This window comes from Festucalex cinctus, chromosome 20 (genome assembly GCF_051991245.1).
Source record: "Festucalex cinctus isolate MCC-2025b chromosome 20, RoL_Fcin_1.0, whole genome shotgun sequence".
Classification (NCBI taxonomy): Eukaryota; Metazoa; Chordata; class Actinopteri; order Syngnathiformes; family Syngnathidae; genus Festucalex; species Festucalex cinctus.
The window spans coordinates 4,799,703-4,808,597 of NC_135430.1; positions in this window are offsets into that span (position 1 = coordinate 4,799,703).

Genomic DNA, 8,895 nt, shown 5'->3' on the forward strand with positions numbered 1-8,895 from the left:
CATTCGCTGCCTTCTTTTCTTTGTGACGGCACGCTACAGACACACAAGTGCAAACAAGGACATGAAAAGTTACAAATGGAAGCAAAGAAACAACATTTACCTCCGTAAATAGCGTTAGCATGACATTGTAACGTGACCATGTGGCTACAGTGACCAATAGGAATGTGACGATATATACATATTCCAATAAATCGTGATACTTTGTCTATCAATAGATACGGCTACGCAAGTATTGCGATATTTGTACTGAATATACAGCCATGAAAACGACTCCATTGTTCCTGACTTATTGAGCAATTACTTGGCGGGCCACTAGGGGGAGCGCCTCATAAGAGTGGCGGGGAAATGGACGCAAGTCGTCAGGCGAAGAAGATTCATCAGCGCTCTTTGACTATCTGTCTAGTTTTGCGTACATTTCTATTATATCTTCAATTTGAGCATTTTAAAACATATTTTATGTTTCGACTTTTTGAAGCACACAATTTCTGAGGAATATTAATATTGATTTTGTAGTGATTAGAACATAATTCACCCACGGAACCTTGGGACGAAGGAGGAGTTGGATGGGATGAAAGGATGAAAGGATGAAAGGATAAAAGAACAAAATGTTGGTAGGTCTGTGAGCCTCGCGCAGAGTTGTTGTTGCTGTTAAACGCTGAGAAGCTGATGTCAATAAATCGCCGGTCTTTGGCTCCGGACTTCAACACTCTGCCTCCGACTCCCGTCACTACTCGCTACATTGGTGACCCCGACATCCGCCTCGTTGACGTGTCCGAGGCTGAGAATTTGATCGAATTGTGCGACATGGCGAAATCCGCTGGTCTCAAGTTACCGGAGTTTTGGGAGTTGGCCGCGGCGACGTGGTTTGTACAAGCTGAAGCTCAGTTTGCCATCCAGGGAATTACGGATGATCCCAGGTGCTACTACCACGTCGTGTCCGTGCTCGGGAGCTCCACGGCGGCCAGAGCCGTGAGTTTTATCACCTCTCCCCCAGCACGGGATATATGTACGCGGGGCTCAAAGCGTACCTCCTTAACCCCGGGTTTTCACTGGATGCGGTTGCGGTGCGGTTGCGGTGCGGTGCGTCTTGACTGCGTGCTCCGGACGGGTCAATTTTTTTGTCAATCCACACCGGCTCCGCACAGCTGCGGTCCGGCAGCTCCGTCGCCGCCCACTTCCCAACGTGTCTCGCGGGACCGCGCGCGCGCGATCATGTGGCATTTCACAACGAGAGGTGGACTTCTTTTGATTTAACCTTTTCTTCTTTTTCTGCTATGAGATTCCATGCAGCATCTTTTTTTTGGTTGTCCTTGTAAAGTATATTAATAACGAGAGTCGGGTCAGTGCGGGTCCACTCTTTATTTCTGTCTTCCGCGTCCGGCTGCCGCTCAGTACGGCAAGCGAGACGGGCACAACAAGCAATCGCGAACATCAAACTCACAATACATTACAGTCCTTATAAAAAGGATGTGCCGTGTCATATATTATTTATATATAATATAAACCTCTCCTCGTCCATGTTCGCTGGTGTCTAAACCGTGAATGAGCACATGGCCCGGCGACGCCCACGTCACGTTTTGCTGAAAGCTTGCGAAATAGGAGCTGGCGAGTATTTTATTCTGAAAGGTAACCGGAAATTTATTTTGAAACTGCCTCGGTCTTCCTGTCCCGCTCGATGTGTTTTGTGCTAGCTTGCCATTTGCCGGAGGCCTACCGCTGCGGCGTCCGGCAAAAATAGAAAATAGGCTATCCTTGCGGAAGGCTTGCGGCACGCCGCAGGCCTTCTGCAGTCGACACGCAACGCACCCGCAAGCGGTGTAAACTGCACCATTCGAATGAATGGAATCTAATTGCTTGCGTCGCCGGACCGCACCGCAACCGCACCGCAACCGCATCCAGTGAAAACCCGGGGTAAGACCTTCGAGCTGTCACGACCGGAAAGGGCTCACCGCCTTTTCGCCATCCAGGGCCTGGGGGACAGTAAGCCGTCCGAGCTAATGGAAAAAATGCTGAACCTGCTTGGCGCGGAGGAGCCGAACTTTTTGTTTATTGAACTGTTTCTGCGCCACATGCCTCCTCATGTCCAGACAGCGCTAGCTAACACTACCATCTCCGAGCCACGTGCTCTGGCGGAGGAAGCTGACCGTTTTTTCCTGGCCACCCAGCGTTACAACCACGAGGTCTTGGCCTCTGCACGCGCCTTCCCAGTCCCGGCGACCGCAACGGCACCTCATAAGGTACGCGCTGCCGTGGATGGCCGATCAGCCCCTGGCTTATGCTATTTTCACGCACGTTTTGGAACCAAGGCGAAGAGGTGCCACGCCCCTTGCAGTTGCAGCTGTGAGTGGGGGCGCAGAGTGCCGGCTGCTGTTTGTCATGGACACCCTCTCCAGACTCAAATTCCTTTGTGACTCCGGCGCCCGCAGAAGCGTGTTGCCTGCCTCGGCTGAAGATGCTGCCGGGGGCACTCACGGCCCGCACCTGTCAGCGGCCAACGATGCACCGATCCGGACCTACGGCACTAAGACAGTGGATGTATGTTTTGGGGAGCGCCGGTTCACTTGGGACTTTGTCACTGCGGACATTTCTTTTCCCCTTCTTGGCGCGGACTTTTTGTGGGCCCACAGTCTACTGGTGAATGTCAATAATGTTGGACGCTGTGACGTTTTCCACTGTTGCTTGTGGGTGTGATGTGGAGACGTTTGAGGGCCTCGCCAGCCCGCTCTCAGATGACGACGTGTTCACGCGGCTTCTTGGAGAATTCCCCAGCCTGACCACGCCTACATTTGCAGCCACTTCTACCAACCATGGGGTCGAGCACCACATCGAGACCGTAGGCCCGCCGGTTCACGCTAAGGCCCGAGGCCTCAACCCTGATAGATTGGCCACAGCTAAGTCCGAATTCGCCAACTTGGAACGCCTTGGCATAATTCGTCGTTCGGACAGCCCGTGGGCCTCGCCTCTCCACATGGTTCCGAAGTCGGACGGCGGCTGGCGACCGTGTGGAGACTATCGCCGCCTCAATGATGCCACGACGCACGATCGCTATCCGATCCCGCACATACAGGACCACCTGGCAGGTGCGAAGGTGTTTTCCAAGGTGGACTTGGTACGGGGCTATCACCAAGTTCCTGTACACCCCGCCGATGTGCCTAACACTGCTGTGATAACACCTTTTGGACTGTTCGAGTTTCTCAGGATGCCATTAGGCCTTAAAAACGCGGCACAGTCTTTTCAGCGTCTCATGGACTCTGTTCTCCGGGACATGCCGTTCGTCTTCGTCTACTTGGATGACATCCTAGTGGCCAGCTCCTCCATCGGAGAACACCTTTCACACCTCCGGCAGCTTTTCTCCAAGCTCACCCAGGCTGGACTGCTTATTAACCGAGCTAAATGTGTCTTTGGGGTGCCCTCCATCCAATTCCTCGGCCACCTCATCAACGAGGACGGCGCCACCCCGCTCCCGGCAAAAGTGGAAGCTGTTGCCACTTTTCCTCGAACCCGGACGGCCCAGGGTCTCCGGGAGTTCCTCGGGATGGTGACTTTTTACCACAGGTTCATCCGCCACGCTGCCCATGTGATGCACCCGCTTTACGACGCACTTAAGGGTGTGGCTCCTAACCGTGCGGTCGACTGGACCGATGTGAGAGTCAAGGCTTTTGAAGAGACGAAAGCTGCGCTGTCCCGAGCAGCCTTGTTGGCCCAAAGCTGCGCTGTCCCGAGCGGCCTTGTTGGCCCACCCGCGCCCGGATGCCCCGATCGCCCTCACGACTGACGCATCCGATTTTGCCGTCGGAGCCGTTTTGGAGCAGCGCGTCGAAGGTGCGTGGCAGCCGCTCGCCTTTTTTCAGCCGCCGGTTAGTCCCTCGGGAGCGCAAGTACAGCACGTTCGACAGGGAGCTCCTTGCTGTCTGGCTGGCGATCCGCCACTTCCGCTTCATCCTGGAGGGCCGTGAGTTCACGGTCTTCGTCGATCACAAGCCCCTCACCTTCTCCATGTCGAAGTTGTCCGAGCAGTGGTCCGTGCGACAACAGCGCCAGCTATCGTTCATATCTGAATACACCACGGACATCCGACATATCGCTGGCAAGGACAACGTGGTCGCAGATTGTCTGTCCAGGGCAGCCGTCAACGCGGTACAGCTGGGCCTCGACTTTTCCCGGATGGCGGCCGACCAGGCTTCCGACCGTGACACCCAGTCGCTTCGGGGCTCCGACACCGGGTTGCACGTTAAACCGGCTCATGGTGACCTGGCCGAACCCTTGGACGTGCCCCGCGCCCCCCGCCACGGCCGCCCCCATGGGCTGCGCCTTGTGGACCGTGTGGGGTCCCTTCCAGTTGTTCCTGCATCCCCGCCAGTTGGTGCGCGGGACTGTTCTGGTGTTTCTGCTGTGTCCCTCCCGCCCTCGCTCCCTGGGTCCTGTACCTGCAGGGGTCGGGCAGTTTTGCCGCCCCGTCATCCGGAGTTTGATTGTGGGTGAATTCTGGGGGGGCTTGTGTAGTGATTAGAACATAATTCACCCACGGAACCTTGGGACGAAGGAGGAGTTGGATGGGATGAAAGGATGAAAGGATGAAAGGATAAAAGAACAAAATGTTGGTAGGTCTGTGAGCCTCGCGCAGAGTTGTTGTTGCTGTTAAACGCTGAGAAGCTGATGTCAATAAATCGCCGGTCTTTGGCTCCGGACTTCAACACTCTGCCTCCGACTCCCGTCACTGCTCGCTACAATTTCATATTTAAGTCACTTTATTTATTTATTTACTTTTGCAATGTTACACAACAAGATTGTGTCACAGTTTATAAAATGAAATAATTGACATGTTGCATGACAATAAAGACAAATTTGTTGTCAGAAAATGGTCTCTGTTAAGAAGACATTTGTATTTGTTTAAAAAAAATACACGAAAGTCCTGTGTGAAAAAGAAGTAATAGTACAAAAAAGAAACAATTTTCTCATTGAAAAAATATCAGTTTATGTTTTGAGTAGTTTTATCATAGATTATCGTGGCTTTATTAAATGACCAATATATCGATAATCACAGTTATCGTGAGCCTTGTATCGCGTATCGTATCGTATCGTGAGGTACCCAGATGTTCCCTAGTGACCAAATGTCCTCTTTTGTACGGGTTTTTTTTTTTTTCCCCATCCTGTTCGGGTGTCTCGAGAATTTTATTTTTAATAAATTTGTGAAAATGTCGGGTTTTCATTGTGCAAATGTGTGAGTGCAGCGTGTTGCCCCAACTAGTAGCTCATGGAATGCTCGAAAAAAGAAAGGCATGTTGTTGTTTTTTTGTATCTTATTATTGTTATATATTTAAAAAAACAAAACATTTTTTTAAAAGAAAAAGCATTCAAATAATGTGTCATCGGCCCAGAACTTTAGCTCACTGGTGCTCTGTGGTGCCAAACTGGTGGGCGTGGCTTTGATCCCTGCACTTGCTCTGTAATTTTTATTTATTTATTCATTTTTAACGGTGGATTGTGGGAGCAAGTGGTGGTATCATGACATCATTGTATGACATTGTGTCACTTGACAAAAAAGTTGATCACTTGCACATGTTTTGACGAAAACAGAAGAGTTACAGCATTTAGTGTGGAGCTTGAACGTCTCGCTCAGACGGACAGACGGACGTTTTTCGTGGAATGGTGGAATCGTTTTCTGGAAATACAACAAAGAGTTGGACATTCCGGAAGCGTATTGCATTCACTTGGCAAAAACAACAACTCCTGTTTTTCTTTAATTTAATTTAATTTAATTAATTACGTTTCTTTTTTTGTTGTTAATTTTGGGGGGAGCTTTGTTTTTATGAGTATTTTTTTTTCTGTTTTTCTGATTTTTTTTCTGTTTTACTGAACCTGATGTTTATTCTATTTATTTATCTGTTTATTTATTTATTTTGACACTCACCTACTTCTTATTAATTTACTGATGTGATTTTTACCTGTATACAAAAAAGTATACTCACTTAAAATGTTTGCTTTGTTCTTGATTTTCGTATCATATTCTTTACTGTTTCATGTACAGTATGTTTCATGTACAGTACTTTGTGTACAGCAATGCTTGTTTTAAAGTGCTTTATAAATAAAGTTGAGTTGAGTTGGTGCTCTGTTTTTTGGAATTATTTTTTCTGTTTTTCTGATAATTTCCCCCCTGTTTTTCTCAGGTTTTGTTTGTTTTTCTCAATAATTTTTCCCCCTGTTTTTTTTTTTTTTTTAAATATTTTTTTCTGTTTTTCTGATAATTTCCCCTCCGTTTTTCTGAGTAATTTTTCTCTTTTCCTGAATAATGTCCCCCCCTGTTTTTTGGAATATTTTTTCTGTTTTTTGGAATATTTTTTTTTCTGTTTTTCTGATATTTGTTCTTCCGTTTTTTCTGAGTATTTTTTTTCTGTTTTTCTGAATAACTTTTTGCCTGTTTTTTTGGATTTTTTTCTTTTGTTTTTCTGATATTTTTTTGCCGTTTTTCTGAGTAATTTTTTTCTTTTTTTCTGAATCATTTTCCCCCTGTTTTTTGGAATATTTTTTGTTTTTCTGATATTTTTTCTTCCGTTTTTTCTGAGTATTTTTTTTCTGTTTTTCTGAATAACTTTTTTTTCCCCTGTTTTTTGGATTTTTTTCTTTTGTTTTTCTGAATATTTTTTTCTGTTTTTTGTAATTTTTTATTCTGTTTTTTGGAATTTTTTCTTCTGTTTTTTGGAATATTTTTTTCTGTTTTTCTGATATATTTTTTCTTCCGTTTTTTTCTGAGTAGTGTTTTTCTGAGTAATTTTTTTCTGCTCTTTTTTTAAATATATTTTTTTCTGTTTTTCTTAATTATTTTCCCCTGTTTTTGGAATTTTTTTTCCGTTTTTCTGATATTTTTTCTTCCATTTTTTTCTGAGTAATTTTTTTCTGTTTTTTTCTGAATAACTTTTTTTTCCTGTTTTTTGTATTTTTTGTTTTGTTTTTCTGAATATTTTTTTCTGTTTTTTTTGTAATATTTTTTTTTTCTGTTTTTTGGAATTTTTTTTCTTCTGTTTTTCTGATATTATTCCCCCCTGCCGTTTTTCTGAGTATTTTTTTCCTTTCTGAATAGTTTTTCAGAATTTTTTTATGACAGAAAAAATATATTCAGTAAAACAGAAAAAAAATCAGAAAAACAGAAAAAAAAATCAGAAAAACAGAAAAAAAAATATTCCAAAAAACAGAGCACTCCCAAAACATTAGTCAGAAAACAGGATTTTTTATTTATTTTTTCTTCCTCAAGTGAATGCAATCCGCTTCTGTAGTACCTATAACAAAGTAAAAATGTCCATAAATGTGAAGAATCCCAGCCGGGTGCTCTTCCGCTTTTTTTTTTTTTGTGGTCTTCCTCGAGTGCTTTTACCGTCCTCGTGGGAGAGCAACATCTCTCTTCTCTCCTCTCCTTTTTTTGACACCATCGATTGCTCCCCACTTCAACCATGAGTCACTTTTTGGCCTCCTTTTTTCTCACAAGTACGCTCGCTATTTTGCGTCTATAATATTCACATGCGAGCATGTGAATATTATAGACGCATACATATTGCATACAAGCACGAAATTAACAACAATGAGCAGATGAACGTCATCGGCCCAGCAGGGAAATGAAAAAAATGATGTTCTCACTGGAACTTTTCGATTACGGGGCAGCTGAATAATCACCGGCGGGGGGCTGCTAGCGTGATTATTAAGAGACAAATCCTATTATACAATAAAAGTCATTATGGACATTTAAGTGTGTGCGTGTGGGTGTGTGTGTGTGTGGGGGGGGTGTGTGTGTGGGTAGGTGTGGGTGGGTGGGTGTGTGTGTGTGTGGGGGGGGGGGGGGGGGGGTGCGGACGAAGGGGTATAGGTAAAGGCCATCGAGTGGGAAGCCTTCCAGGTGGGAAGGAGAAGACAGAAAAGATTGACTCAAGAGTGGCCAAGTTCATCCCAGCTGACCCCCCGCCTCACCCCACATCCCCCTCCTCCCTCACCCGCTGGGAATATTTGTCCTCTGCACCAGACAAAGTACGCTAGCTGGACACAACATTAGGTATTAGGTAGGTCAATTGTTCAATGAGTCATGTATCCCTTTTATTAAAAAAAGAAAAAGAAAAAAAATTGTTTTTTTCCAAAGCTAAATACAGAACAAAACAAAAAGGATGGATTTTAATCAAGGTGTCAGTTTGTGGAACAGTCTGAATCATATAACTAAATCATCTCACCTTATTCATATTTTGGAAAAAAAGTGTCTAAAAACTCAATGACTAGAAAAATTATATATAGCACAAGGCATCATTTTGTTTGTTACCGAAGCAGCAACTTGCCTGCTAAATGTCATTTCTTTTGTGTTGATTATTATTATCATTATTATTATTTGTAGTATTATTTCTTTCAACTTCTGATCAGGGGCAGATACCACAAGTTTGACTTCTTTCTGTGCCCTTTCATTTTTTTTTCAAGTCAAGTCATCATTATTTCTATAGCGCTTTCAAAGAATGAGTGCATTTTTTGAAAAGGGTGACTCAGCAATATTTCATCTCCCGTCTCGTTAATCATCCGCATGCGATTGGATCAAAATTTTCAACAGTCAAGTGAGATTCATTTGAAGCGTCTCGCTGGCTTCCGTCTGCCTTAACCAGCTGTTACGCAAAACAAATTCAAATGCATTCCCAAATGATGCTTTTCCACGAATCGCGCTGCATCTTGTGCAGGGTTATTAATTATACTTTTGGAATTTTGTCATTTTTCATTTCATTTTGACGTTTGTTTTTTAAATTGAGTTAATTTTAATTAGTTTTCATGGTGGTTGTATTAGTTTTTATTCATTTTAGTTCTTTAATAAATGCTTAGTTAGTTTCAGTATTAGTTTTAGGTTTTTTTAAAAAAAAATGTGTGTTACTTGTAGTG